This window comes from Coptis chinensis, chromosome 8 (genome assembly GCF_015680905.1).
Source record: "Coptis chinensis isolate HL-2020 chromosome 8, ASM1568090v1, whole genome shotgun sequence".
Lineage (NCBI taxonomy): Eukaryota > Viridiplantae > Streptophyta > Magnoliopsida > Ranunculales > Ranunculaceae > Coptis > Coptis chinensis.
In genome coordinates this window covers 85299081-85319733 of record NC_141463.1, presented here as the reverse complement: position 1 = coordinate 85319733, position 20653 = coordinate 85299081, and the positions used below count along the sequence as shown (strand labels likewise).

The 20653-nt window shown below is 37.6% G+C and overlaps 1 pseudogene; it reads left to right on the top strand.

Annotated features, from left to right (window-relative positions):
* The first annotated feature begins 2549 nt into the window (after positions 1-2549).
* On the top strand, positions 2550-3851 carry LOC147483770 (eukaryotic translation initiation factor 3 subunit C pseudogene; annotated as a pseudogene).
* Positions 3852-20653: the final 16802 nt, after the last annotated feature.

Sequence of the window (20653 nt, the reverse complement as noted above, 5' to 3'; positions counted from 1 at the left end):
AAATTATGGCAATAAAAGTCAAAATTGAATAAGAAATTGAACTGAATGACAAGAGGAGATATGAATACCGAAATGTCCGAATTGAAATCAAAAAAAGAAGATGAAAAGTGTAAATCGAGGAGCGGAGAGAGCTCTAATGTTTTCTTTTTGAAGAAGAAGTAGCCGCCAGCTTTTCTTCTTTGTTTTGTGTTGTGGTCAATTCCAAAAGGGGTGGTGGACTTTAAAAATGTCTTATTAAAATGGAGGCGCCAAGATCTCATGGGATTTATGGAAAGGGGTGCTATCCCATTTTTGGGTGTCAATACCGCGGTGAACCCATACATATTACGTGATGTGCAAGAAAGGAATCATGGGATGGTAGTATGGTATAAATGGGGTGGGCAGGTCAAACCCTGGTCAAATAGTGACGTTGGTCGAAATGATAGGTCTATGTGATACAACCCGCTAATCCCGATTTGCGCCACGAAGGGGCGAAGTTAAGTGCCATGTCTTAAGACCATCAATCTACCGCCGGGTCACTTTGTTGGTTTTTAGCGTCATCCGTGCCAAAAGGAAATTATCATTTTAACCCAATTTCACCAAAAAACTTTCTAATTCTGCAAGTAATATATTTCCAATTCACAACATGTAGAAAAAAAATAATCAATCAATAAAAATAAACAAAAATAAAAAAAAACTTGAACTTGAACTCCAAAACCATATCCTCAGAATTTAAAAACATTTTTCTCGTGATTTACCATTTGAAATCGATTATTTTCCATAAAGATTATAAAACGAAGATGGGCGGGATCTATGGTACAAAACAATAAAATATAAACTAAAAAGAATTCAAAATTAATACAAAGAATGAATGATTCATCTTCTCCAAAATTTGAAAGTCGAATTTGAACTTTGATATTTCGCCCCAACGTTCAAACTGAATATATTAAATTGATGTTGAACTCATATTTTGTATTCATATCTCTCAAATTCCTACAAAAAATTAAAAAATATATATAAACAAAATACAAAAAATATTAGAGATAGAGTCTTGAATCATGCGCGTCAACAGGGGGTTGGGTCAACGGGTTTTTGACACACGGTATGGGTTGAAGCTTCCGATGGTCGGTTTAAGTTTAAGAATAGAATTACCCATATAGTATGACCGCGAAGTAAAAAATGGGCGGCGCTTATTCCTATTTTATTCGGGTCTGTTTTCGGTCGGTATGGGTTTGGGTGGGTATTTATCGGTGAAGACCGGTAATGGGTCAACGGTTTTTAACTCCTAGTATAGTATGGTACACAATTGAGTTGGAAACAAATTTGAATGGCAATTGCGTCTATTCACCTATTTTATTCCCAGTTTTAGTAATTTACATCTGCAAAACAGATCGAAGAGTCGGGCTGAAACCGATTATAGTGATTGAGATTGGGTTATAAAAGGATGTTGGTCGTTAAACCCTAAAAAGGAGCGTGAATTGAAGTCGAGATAAGTTTTAGTATTGTTTGTAATCATGTATACAATGACAGCAAGTGAGAAAAAAGGATATTCCGTTTTCTAGCGACGATGAAACAAATTCGATCGAAGAGGAGGATGAAGTGAGTGATGATGAAGTGACTAATGATGAAGTAGTGATTCGGAATGTGGATCGGGAATTCGATTCGGATTGGGAAACGGATGAGGATGATGGGATAAAATACGAGAAGCCACAAGGGGATAGTTGGACGAAGGAGATGGATAAGATCAGAGGATATTTTGAGGATCCTAGTAAGATTGTTACATTTGATATGATTAACAATATTTTTATAGCTACTAGGGTTCGGAAAGGAATAGCAAGGCTTGAGGAGATAGAACAACTCACGTTGTTGGCAGAGTTTGCAAAAATACCAGCCCAAAAGGTTGACATCCTTGTCTATATTGTATGGACTCAGCTTAAGGTGGTTCCTCGTGGACATGTTCCAGTCACTGTGTGGAAAAAATGCATGCAAAACATGCTTGTCATAGTCGATATCCTTGAAGAGAATTTAAAGATTGTGTTAGATGATTCAGGAGAATTTGGGTTTGAGGATATTAGTAAGGGAATAAACTGTGATGGAGAGGTACGGATCTGGCGGGCAGCCTTGCCTGATTTGTATGCATGGGTGGCTTTTGAATTTTGTATTGGTATGAAATCAGCGAGACTTGAAAGTTGGGCATATAAGGAGATGCTTCGTTGTGAACCGGTTCTCTTGCTTCTTTCTCAGAAGGTTTTCAAGTATTTACAACTACGGAGAAAGATTTTGTTGAAGCTGCAATTGTTAAAAATGAAGAATGATGGAACATTTGTACTATAAACCCCGAGAGGCTTATGATGCGATGCGGAAACTTGTGGAGCAGACAGAAGGTGGAGCTGTTCAAGTGTATTGGTGGCCAACACCTTCTCTTATTTCCAAACATGCACAACAACGACCCACTTTTCCGAGAATGACAGCGCATTGATGGCTGAGCTGCGTGCTTTTTTATTGACAAGCACGGAATGATGCGGCTAAGGTTGATGCTATGTTATTTGCTATATATCACCATGCCATCAATGACGAAGTTCTCCGTGACAAGAGATTTACTCTTGATGAGCCACTTTGCAGGATAAGGTTCAACATCTGGACGCATCAACCAAAATACTATTCAACAGGACAATGGCTCAGCTTGGTTTATGTGCATTTAGAGCCGGACTCATAGCAGAAGCCCACAGCTACCTTTCTGAGTTATATGCTGATGGAAGCATTAAGAAGCTGCTTTGTCAAGGTGTCTCAGATTGCAGCTGCCATTACAAAACTCAAAAAGCAGGAAATTATGGAAGCAAGGAATCAGATGCCTTACCACACGCACATAAATCTCGAAGCTTTTGGAGGCTGTCCATCTGATATGTGCTATGCTTCTGGAAGTTCCTAATATGGCAGTGAAGACTCATGATGCCAAAGGGAAAGTCATAAGCAAGACATTCCGTAAGCTGTTTGAGGAGAGTCAGAGACAGACTTTTTACACCCTCCCCTGGAAATGTTTGTGATTATGTAATGGCTGCCTCTAGGGCCCTTTTGCCAGGGAGATTTCCACAAATCCTTCAATTTAATCAAGTCCTTCGATTTCTGGAGGTTCCTCGGGAACGATAATGTCCTTGAAATGCTTATGACCAAGATCAAAGAAGTGGCCTTAGAGAATCCGCCTGTTCGATTATAGCTCACTAAGCTCGGACCTGCTAACCACCTGGTTCAACTTACCCGAAGATCAAAGAGCACATCATAGTGAGCAAGATGATGATTCGATCGTGGAGCTTCATGCAAGTGGGAGCTTGCATGCACGTCACATTGTAACAAAGCTACTGGCACTTGTATCCTAGTTGACTAAAAAGTCTTCAATCGTTGCTGAAAGCAATTCGAAATTCGTTGAAGCTAGGACATGAAAAAATGAATGGAATGCCCCCATGTCGCTGGCGAAGATTGAGGGCCCTTCTGGAGATCTCAGGACCAAATTGTGATTATTGTTATATTCTGCCCACTTTGAACACTGTCGGTGCTAGTTTTGATATGAAATATTTAGATCCTTCAGATGTAGAATGTTCAAGAAATGCGAACGTGTATTTGTGCCGGCTTAGTCCAGTGATCAGTATTGATATGAAATATTTTGATCCTTCAAGTTAATAGGACAGAACCAATGTAATTCCTACTTTTATGGTGTGCAGCTAGATAGCGTACAATGTCTTCCCTTGTTTGTTCTGCAGACTGTGGTTTAGTTTCTATGAAGTATGTAATACTGAAATTTGATTATAGAAGCTCACTGTCATCCCTGTAGTCATAATTGAATTTTGAAAGTTTATTAATTGTTAAGTTCCATGTTAGTGTGCTAAAAAGAAATACTACTTGGTTGACGAACGGTTTGATGTAAATGCAATATAAAATCTCACTTTATACTCCCCCTGTGAGTTTCATTGAGTACTAGTTTCTACTGAATTACAATCTCAAATTTGGTAATATGCATTTCCTGGTTGGTTTGTCGCTCTCACTGCTGCACATGCTTTAATTAGTATGCGCTCCAAATACTAGGAGTGAGGTTTCGTATTAGGTTCTTTGGGAGCACTTGTCGCTTTCCCTTGCTGCTGTTGTCAGTATCTTGTTACAGGATTTCTTTCTTGTTTTGCAGGGATGGTTCTCGTTCTAGTATGCAAATTTGTTCTCTGAAGCGTTATCAATCTCCAGTGCTTTGAGGTTCTAATATATCATTGCCTGAGTACATTTTTAAAATTTGAGACTGCATTTTCTCATAAATAACAAGGTGCGCATATTGGTATGCAGGTTGGCAACGTGGAGGGGATAGCTGAGATTGAGAGCTTTTCATTGAAGGTTAATGTTTAGTTTATTATGTGATTTGAGAGTAATCCATTGTATGTTCATTTTCAATTATAATTCGGGGTTATGAATACAAAGTATTTGTTCACTGTTTATCCAGGGTTATAACTATAACGTTTGCAGGATCTTGCATCCAGTTGACTGAAAAATTATTATTGCTTGCAGAAAGCTTGGGTTGTCATATGGTCAAGGACCTTTAGAGCGAATGATAGCATGGCTCTCCATGGATCTTTCGGTGATGAAGCACATGAAGTTTGTTTTGCTGTTGTAGTCGTAATCAAGGGGCTTTTCCCGTATCAACTTAACATAGATGCCGACTGCAGCCCTCGAGGATAGGTCAGTTCAGATTCTTTTGTTCTGAATCCAGTTGACTTGCTTTCCAGCAGCATTACTGTTTGCAAATTTATTTTTGTTGTTTTCTTTCTCAACATGTCTTAGATTTTTCGGTATATTTGAAAACCATCAATACACATGACATTGAGATAAATAATTATGAGTTTCGAATAATTTTGCTCCCTCTCTGAATTATAACTTGATATTGTCCCTATTTGTCTCTGTGACGTATTTCAGATTGAGTGATTTGATTCAAAGCATTTAATTTAACGCGAACAATCGAGATTCGAGGTCATAAATTTCTGGGGAAGAAATGGGGTTTTTTTTTTTTTCGTAACTGCATTTCCTTTGTTTATCTAACATTGCGGAAAATACATACAGCAGTTATATCATTGAAAACTAGACTAGCAATATTAGGGGGTGGTCTATTACACCATACAAAAGTATGTCCCAGAGACATACATTGTAACGGTTCCGGCAAATTTGTACGAGCTACCATTGGTTTTAACCATCATTCATTAGTATTAGCCTGAGCAAAGCCAAGTTTTGCGAGACCATCAGCCACATAATTTCTTTCTCTGTAAAACCACTGGAGTTTAAATGAAGTGTGAGATAGAAGGAGGTCCCAAACATCCATGATTATGAGTCGTATTTCCCACGGTATAGGCTGGTTCTTCTCTGTAATGCCCTGATGCATTGAAAAATATATTGGGAGTCAGTTTCAAAGATGTCATTTGTTTGTCCCAATTGAGCAGCTAGTTGAATACTAGTTCGCAGATCAGTAGATTCCGCATATATGGTAGAACCCTGTCGGATTGGTGTAGAGAAACCCAACAGAATGTCACCCAAAGCATTCCTTAATACACCACCAGCACCTGCCGGACCAGGATTACTGAGAGAGGAGCCATCAACATTAAATTGAGATGGGGGAGAGGAGGGAAAGTCCAACAAATTGCAACGGAAGTGGAATTACTGCTGTGTGTAGAGAATTTCAGACTAGAATGCAGATTCAGTAACTCACTAGAAAGCCGCTGAGCAGTTCGAATGGCATTGAGAGGACTGGTTTGTGTTTGAAAGCGATATTTATTCCTCTCCAACCAAATCAGCCACATAGTAATAGCCAATAGGGAACAATATAGCCTGGTATTGAGAATCATTTGACGTGCGAATCATAGAGAATATATCCAATAGCCAGTACTTCTCCTTGCAGAATCTATAGCTTGAGAAAAATTAAGTCCAAACCAGACTGGACGAACAAAAGGACACTGATCAAGTAGGTGCAACTGAGTTTCCTCCTGTTAGTGCATATAAATAGCAAGTAGGATTGGAGAAAAATCAAAGAGGCCAGATAGGGATGACACTTCTAGGAGTTTGGTCTGGGCCTATGACAGTTCACCTGAGGACATGTCACAAAAGAAGCAACTGATTTTCACCTTGAGTAACTCTTTCAATCTCACAGAAACATTGGAGGATGCTTGAGCGTAAATATCATTCACTGTTACTTTTTGAGGGAATTCATCTGTCCCCGTTTATCATAATGTCGAGTAGTTGTGCTAAGTGACATTGTTGTTTTGATCTTTCTTCTAGTTTTTCCTGATTAAAGTTTGAAAATGTAGATCAACTGTTTCTACTACTACTTTGCTGCTGATGCAAGTTGAATTTGGAAGTCAACTAGATAACGCTGGCGAGCTACCCCAGTTTGGAGGTAGCACGGTTTTACCTCTCCAAAAATCCAAAAAAAAAAGTACCATAGTGTTCCTCTTTGCAACCTACATTTTGTGAAAAGTGAAAAAATGACGTTTTTGTTACTTTCTTCTCCCCTCCATTTTCAAACGAATTCAGGAAATAAACCAAAATCTGTCTTCCCTTTCCCTCACACTCAGTTTAAACCAATGCCACCACTTCACTTAATTTGTACCCGATTTTCCAGTGAATCTGTGAAGTTTGCTCTTTCCAGTGCTCTTGCTATTGGATGATCAGTCACTGGTAAGTATAAAACTACTGTTTTAGAAACCATCCATACAGAATATTTTGTTTTTTAGATTGTGATTTAGTTTCTTTGAAGTATTTAATCTTGAAATTTGATTGAAGAAGCTCACTGTCATCCCTGTAGTCATAATTGATCTTTGAAAGCTTATTAAAATTTTAAATTCCATGATAGTGTGCTAAAACGAAATACCAGTTTGGTGTAAATGCAATATAAAATCCTTGAGTTTTGCTCTTTCCAGTGTTTTTGCTCTTGGACTTTCACTCACTGTTAAGTATACTACCATAATAGTAGTACCTTTGTAGAAACCATCCATAACATTGAAATTCATACTTATAGATCGCGGTTCAGTTTCTATGAAGTATGTAATCCTGAAATTGATTGAAGAAGCTCACTGTTTAACCTATAGTCATAATTGATATGTGGAAGGAAACTTATTATCCAGTGAGCGGAGCGAACGTTCTGGGCCAGAGTAGTGTGTGTGGCCCAAAATGTTGTTTGGTAGGTTTCTGTCTGACTGTCCACGTTCTCTCCCATCTCTCTTCTCTCTACCAAACTGAGAACTCTTTTCTTCTAAAAAACTCCTCTCTCTCTCTCTCTCAATCACTCGATTGTTTCTCCTCTTCCATCTCTCTCAATTACTCGATTGTTTCTCCTCTTCCATCTCTCTCAATTACTCGGGTTTGCTTTGTATAACGAAGAAACGTCCCGACATCACAGTCCTTTGCATTGAATTGTTTAACTTTTTGTAGAGATACTTGAAAAGTTTGTTGAGGGTTAAATTGGTTGCTTCTCTGTTTGGTGCACCAAGTTATCAATTCATGGATTCTTAGAGAAGTTGCCTGCACTTTTATTGAAGAAAATCTCACGCGAGTGTTTTTTTTTCGATTGATTCTGTTATGTCGAGTAACTTAAGTTTTTGTCCTTTCATGATATAGTTACTTGTACATGGAATGAAATTGGTTTTTAAGAGATGGGTATGCTTGGTTGGGTTTTTTATTTTATTTTTTATTTTTTATTTTTTTGCAAAAATGCAAGCGGTTTTATATTAATATAAAAATATTTATTTACACTCTTCTCTTAGACTCTCAGTCTCCTCTAAATCATTCACCTACAACTCTCAGCCTATGACATAAGCCATGTAAGGCACACTTGACATATTGTCATCATCTACTACGGTTCACATAGTTATTGTATATCTTACCCTCTCTTATCCTCCAAAATAATCTTTGCCATTCTCTCATGTAGGGGTGATGTGGAGTATATTGTTCCTTGTGCTCAGTTTCTTTGTTAGACTCTTTATGAACTAGTACCATGGCTACTTCTGCAAACTCACCTATATTATCCCATATTGCATATATTTCATTCTCAACCATCCAAGGAATCATCCTTTTCCTATTCAAAATCTCTATAACTCCTTTTTTACTAGAAGCTATCTTGATTCTTCTGTATCTTGCTTGTCTGCATAGCTTGATCCCTTCATGTATGGCAGTGAGCTCTTGGTGTAGTGTTGTTCTCTCCCCTCCCCCCCCCCCCCCTCTTGTAGCATGACATGCTACAAGATTGCCTTTGTGATCTCTAAGGGTGTTGCCCCTCCCTGTTTTATCCTTCCCAAGACTGCTTGCCGTATTTATCTTAATGACTCCTTGATTTGGTGGTTCCCATTTGAGTAGGAAGATTTTGTGCCTCTTGAATTGTGCTTGTATACCCAATCCTCGTGCTATGTCCCTATTCCTAGGGGTGTCCTTTATATTTTTGGCTATGTGATATAGGACAATAAGGATGGGTTCTATTGAATTAGGAAGGCTATCTAATTAGTAGTTTCTTATTTGAGTTTAATTAGAATTAGTATTTTTCTTTCTTGGTTATCAAGTATGGTTTATCTATATAAAGAGGCCAATGTAGTTTGGTTAGGGATCAATCAAAAACCAATTATCAAATATCAAATCTCCAAAATCCTATTATACTTTGCTCCATAACTTCTACAATTCTTCAAACTTCAATTATTCTTCTTGATTCTTAATGTAGATCTGACTGGCGAAAGCTTCAGTTAAATAGAATCTACACTTTAATTGAAACACAATTAAAAGACGACCTAAAAATCACTCTTTTATTGAATCTCTCAATCACAAATCATACACATAAAACACAACTACCCAAACCCTAACTACAAGCCCGTTATTTAGACTAAACCTAAAAAACATAAACCAATAGTAACATGACATGTGTCACAACTAACTAATGGACTCAAACCATGGGCTTCGACTCAACTAAGGGGCTCACGCCCATGAAATGTAGAGGGAACATAGGCGCACACCTATGTCTTCAAAGCAACGAACTCATGTTCTACATCATTCTCTCCAAGTTGAAGAAGCTTGTCCACAACCTTGTTAACATGAAAACCCATCAATATGCAAAAGCTTTTCATTCTTGTATACATCACCCTCCTGGGGTTCGGAGGAATTCGACCTCGAGTTTTGGCTTTGTATCTACTCACAAAGGGAATAATGCACCACAATATCACAAATGTGCACTGTATTTCTCTGCTTTGCCGTAGAGAAAATGTCTCAATGTTGGGCAGAAAAGGATCTAGATAACCACTGTCGAAGAGTACTGACCCATGCGATATAGGAGGCCCAAATCCAGAATGTCGCATTGGCATTCCAGCAATTAATTGATGTTCACTAAAAGTCGTCCCAAAAGAATTTGTGTGTGGGCTTCCTTGGACCTGTTTGTCACAAGCCCATAGTGGTGAGCACTGCTGCTAATGGCATTTGTAATCACGTTCAAGACACAACACAACGGCTTCAGAAGTTCCTTCCTTCTTTTTGTTGTCATCGATAACAACCGGTGTTTTACGTTGGGCTATAGAAGCTCCACCAACGATGGGGGGTTTGGGCTGCAAAAGCTCCACCATAGCCTCCCTCAGTCGACTAGTTGCTTCTTCTAATCGATCAAACCTGTTTTGCGTTAACGTTTCTTTCAACTCTTCTAATCGAGCAACCCGAACTCTAGGGGTTAATATGAATCCATGAGTTCTCCATGAATTCTTCATTTTTGACGTTGTACACATATCTTGATCTACAATAATAAAATTGGATTCGCGATGAACAGTAACCAAGTGAACAGTAGCGCATAAATATCACCTGATGAACAGTGTTTTCGGTGAACAGTATCGCGAATAGTAACCCCTGGAATTAATCTGCTCTGATACCAAATAATGTAGATCTGATAGGCGGAAGCTTCAATTAAATAGAATCTACACTTTAATTGAAACACAATTAAAAGACGACTTAAAAATCACTCTTTTATTGAATCTCTCAATCACAAATCACACACATAAACACAACTACCCAAACCCTAACTATAAGCCCGTTATTTAAACTAAACCTAAAAAGCATAAACCAATAGTAACACGACATGTGTCACAAGTAACTAATCGACTCGAACCATGGGTTTGGACTCAACTAAGGGGCTCACGCCATAAAATGTAGAGGGAACATAGGTGCACACCTATGTCTTCAAAGCAACGAACTCATGGTCTACATCAATTCTATTCTCTATTTTGAGGATCTCCGCATCCTTTAATTTCTTTCTAAACCCTTGTTCCTTATCAATTGGTATCGGAGAGCCTCAATTTCTAGATTCTTATTTGGAAATCGATCCACCATCCACCAAAAAAATAAATAAAAATGCTTCCGCACAAACCAAACACAAACAAAAAAACAAACGTCACCTTCAAAAATTCACCCAGAACAGGATACTTGGAGCTAGTCATCGTGCCATACACCATTGGAAAGCTACCAAAGTCTAGTTTCTAACAAAAAAAACATTGAAACGTTTCGAGGTCTGTAGAGAAAGTTATTCCTGTTTTCATCCAGCATGTTCGTTTTGACAGATTTCTAAAAAAAAATCAAAGTTCTTCATCAATGGCTCCAAACAATCAAGATTTCATCACAAGGGAAGAGTTTAATGCTCTAAAACAAGTAGTAGAAAATCAAACTCAGAAAATTGATTCTTTTGATGCAAAGTTAGATTCAAAGTTTGAAGCTTTTGAGACGAGATTCATGAATATATTAAAAGAAACCATTGCGGGAAAAACACCATCTTCAACTATTTAATCCCCAAACAAATATCTCTCTTCCATCCAAAAAGAAACCTCCACTTTTGATGTTTCCACAACCCCTAAAAGCTCCACCTTCCCTGGAGATGTAGCTCAAATTTTACCTAAAACACTTATTTCCATCACCGAACTCCTTAATCAATCTTACAAATCAAATTCTTCCATCACAAAGTTCTCTTCCTCATCTCACACCAACGATCCCGAGAGCATCGATGAGGATATTAATGAAGGAGAGTGGAGACGCAAGTTTGATGAAGATAAGAGACTCAGTCGAGATTTAACAAAGATCAATTATGGAGCCATCCCTGAATACAAACTTAAGGCAGATATAAAGTTTTCAAGTAATTTCAAAATTGAAGATTTTCTTGATTGGATTTATTAAGTTGATGGGTTTTTCAAGTTTATGGATGTTCTTGAAGACAAGCAAGTCAAGATGGTTGTTTACAAATTGAAAGGGGTAGCCGCAGCATGGTGGCTTTCGTTTATTGAACAACGACAACTTGTAGGTAAACCTAAAATTCTTACATGGAATCATATGAAGAGATTGTTACATGCTAAGTTATTACCTAAGGATTATCGCCAACAATTGTTTTCTAAGTTGCAAAATTGTCGACAAGGAGCTGGAACTATTGAAGAGTATGTGACTGAATTTTATTCACTTATTGCTCGTAATGATGTGCGTGAAACTGAAGAACAATTGATTTATCATTTTATTGGTGGCCTTAATCGTGTTATAAGTAATAGTATGCTTTCGTCTACATACACTATGGCTGATACGATTCAGGTGGCTATCAAGATTAAGAGTTCTTTGAATCAGTTACCATCTCCCCAATTTTCCCGTCACTACAACAATTATTCCCGCTCTAACCATTCATATGACCCAAATCCATATTCAACTCATTCTCATCCTAATACCTCTACCCATTTTCCACCTCCTACTTCCAGCTCCCACAAATCCCCACAATACCATAATCCATCACCTCAAATGTCTGAACCACTACTACCCTTACCAAATATCCCTCATTTTTCCACCCCATCACCCCAACCTAAATCTTAATTTCAAGCTAATACTCGTCCACTTTATAATCAATCCAAACCAAACACTCGCCCAAACCAAACCTACACTCAAACCAGCAATCCATCTCAAAATCCTTATGCCAAACATAGAGGAGAACATTGTAACAAGTGTAACATTGTAACAAGTGTGGTAAGCCAGGCCATTCTTCTATTAAATGTCGTAAGCAACAATTTCTTGGCTATACTGAGAACACTAACGAAGATGATGTTGATGCGACTCACAATGACCAAGTGGAACAAGATATTGCTTATCAGATTTATGAGGTTGAAGGTGACCCTATTAATGTTTAGTTACTTCTTCATTTCATCAACTCGAGGTCGAGTTGTTTTAAAAGAAGGGGTGAATGATGTAGGACAATAAGGATGGGTTCTATAGAATTAGGAAGGCTATCTAATTAGTAGTTTCTTATTTGAGTTTAATTATAATTAGTATTTTTCTTTCTTGGTTATCAAGTATGATTTATCTATATAAAGAGGCCAATGTAGTTTGGTTAGGGATCAATAAAAAACCAATTATCAAATATCAAATCTCCAAAACCCTATTACACTTTTCTCCCTAACTTCTACAATTCTTCAAACTTCAATTCTTCTTCTTGATTCTATTCTCTCTTTTGAGGATCTCCACATCCTTTCATCTCTTTCTAAACCCTTGTTCCTCAAAACTCTCTTGATTTCGTCTTGTACACCTTTGCTGATCACTCGTGCATTGGTTCTCTTTTTCTTGAATCTTCGATTATTTCTCTCTCCACAGCATTGCATAGAATGCATTTTGAATGATCAATGATATTCAACTGCATTAGTTTGTTTTGTGTCAATAAAGCTCCAGAGTAAACTTGCCAACTCAAGAACTTGTGCCTCGATGAACCAAACCAATTTACTCCAATCCACCTCTCGATCTTTCCTCATGATGGCTTCATACCCAGACTTCAATGTATATTTCCCTGAGCTTGTTTCTGTCCAGTACCATCTGTCTCCCATGCCTCCTCTGTGAACCTTTGTTTTCTTTATTTCATCTTTGATGGCAGTTAATAAATTTACATTGTCACAGTTTCAAGTGTGTCCTTGCAGAATGCAGCTCACTTTGGCTTTGTCGGGTATTCCTGATGCTTGTCTAGCATGTTGATCTACCAGTTGTGCTAGCGGTTTGTCAAGCACCCATCTCTCATGCCAGGATGACGTGTCTTTCCCATTAGTAATCAGCTTCTTCATCATCCCCTGTGCAGCTACTCTATTCTGTAGTATCTTCCTCTATGAGCATGAGCAGTCTTGGGGTTCTTTCATTGTCCAAAACTCCATTGATTTGATGTTATTCTTGCTCATCCATTTGACCCATAAGTTCTCTTCCTCAGTCATGAGCTTGAATGTCAGACCACAGATTGCAGTCTTATTCCATGCTGCCAATTTATTGATTCCCAACCCTCCATTGCTTTTTTCTCGACATAAAACTTCCTCACTAACATGGTGTATCTTCTTGTTCATCTTTGATCCTACCCATATAAAGGTGGTGCATTCTTTGAAGTTCATTTGTGACTGTTTTAGGTAGTATCAGAGTCGTCCTTACCCCAGTAGAATTGTACATTGGTAAGTACTGATTTCACCAGTTGTAGTCTTGATGTTATCCTTTTTGACATAGCTTCAATAAGAGGATTACAATCATCAGTGCTTAATCTTGATGCTACCAATGGCATACCTAAGTGCTTGACTGGTGGTGTGATCAATTTAACTCCAATGGCTTTAGCTAGGTCTTGAGCCCCTTCAGTTGATAGTCCTGCAACAATAATGTTACTCTTCCTGTTGTTCATGTGGAGCCCAGAATATCCTTCAAATTCTTAAAGAATTTGTACAATGGCCCGAGTGGATGAGACTCTACAGAAGACTATCAGGTCATCGACAAAGCATAGGTGGGTTATAAGGGGGTTAAAACATTTTGGGTGAGCATTGAAGCTTCTCTTCTGCCTTCCTTGTTCTAGCCTCACTGCCAGAGCTTCCATAATCAATACAAAAAGGTACGAGGATAGTGGATCCCCTTGTCTTATGCCTTATTCTCCTTTAAAGCACCCCACTGCTTGCCCATTCACCATAATAGAGTATGAAGGTGTTGTGATACAAACCCCGATCCACCCTACAAACTTACGGTGAAATCCAAGCTTAACAAGGATGTCAATGATGGTTTTCCATTGTACATTGTCATAAGTCTTTTGTAAATCTATCTTCAGTGTGCATCTTGGTGAAACTCTTTTCCTCAGATAGTTCCTCATAAACTCATGTGATAGGAGTAGATTATCCTGGATTTGCCTTCCCGAAATACATGTTGATTGGTTCTCCTGTATGAGTTTGGCTATGTATTTCTTCATTCTGTTTGCAAGCACTTTTGATATAGTCTTATAGACATTACATCATGCAATGGGTCTATTGTCTTCCACCTGGTTAGGGCTATCAACTTTAGGCACCAGTGTGATGTTAGTTGCATTGACACTTCTTAACATTCTAGATGCCTTGAAGAAATTCTTTACTGCCTTTAAGAAATCAAACTTGATAATGTCCTAGTATGCCTTGAAGAAATGAGCTCCAAACCCATTCGACCCTGCTACTTTTCATCTCTAATATCAAAAAGAGTTTCTATAATTAATAAGTCTGTTATTTCTTCCACCATGTTGTCTGCCTCAACTGGATTTAGTTTACATCTGAATGGTAATTCTTGCAGCATGTCATTTGTATAGGCTTGTGTATGTGGGGACCCCAGAAGTTCCTTGTAGTAATCTTCTATCACCTGTTGTACCTCCTTTTCAGATTTGGTTCGCTGACCATCTTTATTTATCAAACCCATATTGAGTATCTTTTCTTTCTCTGCTGAACAATCTTGTGGAAAAAAGTTGTGCATTCATCCCCATCTGCATCCCATACTATTTTTGCCTGTTGCTTAAGCATTTCCATTTCTTTGCTCTTGAGTGAGTTAAGTTGTTGTGTTAGGTCCTCCTCTGTTTGCGCAAGCAAAGTGTTGCTTCGTTTGAGTTGCAATTTCCCCTAAACTTTTGTTAGTTCCTCTCTCACTCTTTCAATTCTCTTTTCTATATTGGAGAAGTTGTTCTTTGCCCATCCCTTAATTTCTTTCTAGCTTAAGAAGCTTTAGTTTCCTTATGAGTATGAACATCGGGTTTCCTTCAATAACTTGCTGCCAGTTCTCTTTAATAACTTGATGTAGACTGTCATTTTCGGTCCAGAAATTGTAGAATCTAAACAACTTCATCTTTTTGTTACTTCTGGTTGCACTTCTTACTACACATGTGCTGTGATCAGACACTCCTGCTGCTTTGAACTCCGCTACCGTGTTATTGTATTATGTGTTCCATTCTTCATTAACAAGGCATCGATCAATTCTACTCATTTTCCTATTGCTTCCAGCACCTTTATTCGACCAAGTGAAATAGCATCCCATACTGTTTAGATCCTCAAGATAAGCTTGTTCCACGCAGTTTCTGAAGTCTTCAATATCCTTCATTTGTACTGGTTCACTTATTCTCTCCTTTGTCTCTAGTGCGTTATTAAAATCACCCACTAAGATCCAGGGATCTTTTGTACTTTTCGCAGTTATCAAAATGTCCTTTCATAGCTCCTTCCTTATGCTCAATTCATTCGAAGCATAAATGAAAGTGGCATAGTAACTTGTTGCTGTCTGAAGATTATCAACCCTGGTGTGTATTAACTGGTTGGTGCAAAATATCTTCGTGACGTTGATCAGTCATGAATCCCACAAAAATCATATTCTGCCATTGGGGTGTCTCTTATAGTTATCCATCCAATTCCAATTGAGTGCCAATGAATTAAAGATGTTGAACTTATTCTGCTATTTAACTCTAGTTTCCATAAGTCCCATTAGAGAGACAAAATTCTCTAGTATAAACTTCTTAACCTCCTTACCTTCTGAGAAGTCGTTTAGTCCCCTTACGTTCCATGCTCCAATCAAGTGTATATCCATTAAGAACTGTGAGTTTGGGTCTGGGACCTGTCTTGTTCCTTCTCTCCTTGGGGTTGGTCCGCGTGGTTCTTTTCCTCCCTTCTTCCCTTGAACTTCATTGTGATTTGTTCTCTTTTCCTTCATGCCACCACTTCCTTTTGTCTTTTGGGTTGTAGTCCGTACTATAGCCTTAAACTTAGGAACTTTTGGTGCCTCGATGCCTGCTCGCCTCTTGTATGTTGACAATTTATGTACACTCATCTCGCTCATTAGAAAGTCTATATTATCATCTGTCTCATTCTCATTTTCCTCATCCTCATTGTTCATCATTAAGCAGTTAGATTGGTTTGATGTTGGAATTTTTATATGAGTTCTTAGTGTGATTCATATTTTTGTTATGTTAACTCACTGTTATTGATTAGTTTGGAAATGGTTTTGGTTTGATACTTTGATTAGTTTATCTGTAATTGTGACTTAAGTTATCAGCATTTCACGATCCAATTATTTATGGGGAGGCACAAATGTCTGTTTTTTGTGAAATGGGTGTGTCTGGATGTCAAGTGGCAACTTATACTTGTTATGATGTTAACCGAGATTCATTTTCTCACCCTTTAGTGATTAAATACACTATTTACGTTGGGACCATTGGTTGCATTTGTCAGACCGCGTTTGATCGTGAGTTGGATTGAGATTGGTAGTATGATTGCATTTGTCATTTTTCATTTGAGCACATTTGAGATTGCGTTTGTCATTTTTTAGTTGGGTGACATTGATTATGACATTTCGAACACGAGCTGAGAGTGACATTCAATTGAACAACAACGACAAAGAAGACAACGAGCGGCTTCTGGCATGTTGATCTCCATTGGGTTGAATTCCTCGGTTTGTGAACGTGTGTTGCTCATGCTGCTCCAGTTTTCTTTAACTTGCTGTCGAGGTATCTCTCTCTCTCTTCCGGCCAACTGTTAATTTTGTTGAATAACCATGGCATGCGCAGGGGCTCTGCTCACTCCCCACTGCAATGCAATATACTAGTAATGTATCCGACTGTCCATACACCACCACCGCCCCCTATCTCTCTCTCACCAAATGTTTTCCTTCCAAATCCTCATTCGTGCAATGCCAAAGCTCATTTCCTTTCTTCTTTCTCTTCCTTCAACAACACTTCCATACAAAAATTCAAACTAGTTTCTTCTTATTCCCCCCCTCTCCTTATTTACAAAAAAAATCCACTCCAATTTCATCAATAGAACTAGACAACGCGATGGTGCTGATGGTGGAATGAAACACCACTCTTCCTTCTCCTTCTTTGCTTCTCCTTAATGGTAAGATTTGTCCAACTGTTTTTTTCCATTTCACTTTGTAAGTTGTTTATGGATTTTGTGTAAGTTTTATTCCTTACAAACTCTTCATTTCAGTGTATTGATTAATGGGTTGTTTTAATAAATTGGGGTTCTTTGAATCGAAGTATCAAGTGACGGGGTTTTATCCTTTTAGTGATATTTGAGGTTTTTGGATACTTTTAGAACTTTGGGTGTTTGATATTTTTTCTTTTTCATGATTTGGGTATGTTTTGTTTTCATGATTTGTAGCTTAAACGTGTTTTCCATGTTTTGATTTGTTTTTAGATAATAGATTGATAGTAAGGTACGGTATATGATTGAGCTTACTAAAAGGAAATGAAATTTGATTTTTTTAATGGAAGACTTAGAGGAATGTACTTGGTGTTTGGGGTTTGATATCGGCATTGTTAATTCAAAGTTAAGCTAATAACAATGTCGTTAGTACTCTCAGAGAAAATAGTATCGGACTTTCTCGTCAATATGATGAACAAGTAGTCCTAATTTGAAGGAATATACACTAAGATAGTCGACAATATGATCTGAGACCACCTTGTAAATAACATGAGCATGAGTTCCTTATTTTTATCCTTTTATGGTGGGAAAAGGCATTAGTCTGCCTTAGTTCCTTCAATCAACTTTCTAGGCATGCTATGCTTTGAAATTTTCGTGACGTATAATGTAGTTTTCTTAGATGAGATGTTCTTAGAATTCATTAGAGAATGTTTTGGAGAGGAGAACCCCACTCTTCCCTGATGGTAACTGGGGACTTGGGAGTGTTATTCTCCACCCTTTCTCCGCTCATGCCCCCACTGCAATGCAGTATACTAGTTTAATGATGTGTTCCAAAAGGAAATATTTGGTTGATGAGAGTTGGGTACGAGAGTTTTACTCCCATGAAGGTGTTGCTCTGTGTGGCTCGAGAGCAGTTGCGAGCAGGTTGATGTAATGCAATCTCAAATCTCAGTTGATAGTCTCTTGTGAATTTGACTGAGATATGAGTCTGCTACATTGCATGAGTGAAATCATTGTATTAGAAACCTCTCTTGGCTCACCTCAATTTGTTGTCTATCCCATCCTTTGGTGGTACTACATCTTAAATGAAGATAAGCGATTGTCGTTTCCTAGTTTCGGTGAAGTCGTTTGGCTCTTTGGATGTCTGCACTAAATTTTGGGAGAATGATTTCATGAAGGATACCACTCTGAGTTTTTCTTGAACCTGTTACTGTGTTTATGCTCTACTACTTCTCTGAATTTTGAAATTACTTGCCATGATCAATTTTCTATTTTGAAAGTCGAAATGCCGCCTTCACACTTAAATAGTTGTAGAAAATGCTTCTATTTCAGTGCTTGGTACAAGATTGGAGTTTTCTTTTGATATAAAATTTAGTACAATACTGGAGTGACGTGCTAGCGTAATTAAATTTGAGTGTCGCGCGAGTTTAAAGTAATGAAATTCTAATAATCTATATAATAAGATATGATTTTTTTTAGCACTGGAGGACAAAATAACAAGTTGCCTAAGATAAAGGACGGTCATGATCGATTTTTAGCACCATCGAATAGCTGGTGAGTGCTGATCTAAAATTCTGAAATGGGACATTGACGGAAAACGGCTCCCACTTGGTATTTTATGGGCTTTTCTTCATGTCAGGTCATGGGTTCGAGCCGAAAAAACCTAACTTTCAATGTTTTTGTTAGAATTATTGAAACTCATTGTGGTGTATCTGTTGAATACTAAGGGTACTCAAAATTCAAAGAAATCTTAGTTCTCACTCTACTTTTCAAAGAAATCATCGTCGAACACTCGAGGTATCTACCCAATTCAATTATTTTGATGTTTTTTTTTCTCCTTTTCGAATTAATTTCTTTGTCTTCTTTGATTACTTACGCTCTATTTATTTCAAAGTTTTAATCTTTTTGTTATTTTAGATTGATGTGTTTGTGTTTTTGAATTGAATAAGAAATGAAAGATGTTTACTTTGTAAATGAATTGAAAGTTTTGTTGTTTTCATCTGTTTGAATTTTGTATTTGAGCTAGAATGTGTGTTTTTTTGGCTTAAAAAAATGATGCATGAAACACTGGCTTGAAGTTGAATAAATGGGATTTAAGCCCTCCCTTATGATGACTTTATTCCTATAAATGACACGGAGATCTTATAATGCATGTCTTACAAACCTTAGTGTGCAAACGTGATTCTGGATTTGATTCTTCAGTTGTGTGTGCAAAATTGGGCAAAGAGTTCAATTGGAAGTTGACGTCTTTGTATGTAAATATTCTTGCCTTCGTTTTGCAGGTGTAGAAACTAATTATTGAGTAGCATAGTAACATAACATAGTAACATTGTGAAAATATAAAGTGATGTAATCTGGCCTGGCAATTGCATGAATCATCCATGTGCGGAAGCTTTTGTTAATATTTCCCACCATTTCTCAGCACACTGTTTTGTTATTTTTTTATCACCTCACCTCAAATTTTATACAATCCAGTGTAGTGGGAAGAAGTAAACAAGTAGTTCATCAACTATTGAAGACTCTGAATCGAACAAGAATGTGTTGATTACTTCAGCATGGTACAGTTATGAACTTCTTGGAATTACGGCTTCTTTTTTCAGGTCACCCACCTCAAATGTTGAAGCCCAGGATAGAGTGCTTGAGCTGGATGGAGATAGGTCTTACATTGCTGATTGTGCCCAAGTCATGGAAAACTTTAAGGAGGACTTTGAATAGTCTTATTTCATTATAGGTTTGATAGCTCTCAATTGTGTCCATAAGTTTGTCTTACAGTTTATTAATTTACAAGTAATATTAGTTTCATAGTGTACATGTACATAATTAGGCTTTGTTTGTGACACAGTGACACTGTAACAGTTAACTTGGACAACTACATGCACTATGAGCAAAGCAGACCAATGACGAATCTGATCATAGTTTAACGTCTTCTCTTACCTATTTGAAATGTTCATTATTCACGTATAAAATTGAAGAAAAAAAATCCTAAGTATTAGCTCTATTGATTTGGCTTTAGGCATTTTCTTGCAATTTCAAGAAATTTAACACTTGATGCTTATGAAGAAGGCTGTGAATTTGCTGATCCGACAGCATCTTCAAAGGACTTCGTCGATTTACAAGAATCTGTTCCAACTTTGGATCCCTGATTGAAAAATCAAAGATGAACCTAACAAAATGGGAGAAATTCAAGGTAAATCCGGTTTATTGTCACAATGACTGTTTGGAAAATAGAGATCGCCTTTAGAGCATTTTGCATTTATCCTTGCTTGGATAATACTTTGGATGCAGGATACGGGAATAAGCCATTAGAGTTTTAGCTCCATATTATTGTTTTCTTGGAGACCCATTCTTTCTGGTAGAAGCCCCTTAACTCCTTTTGAAATCTTGCTCATAGACTCCTGTCAACATACATTAAATATAGGCTCTTTTTAAATACAGATCATATAACTTTAATTTGCACTGTCCAA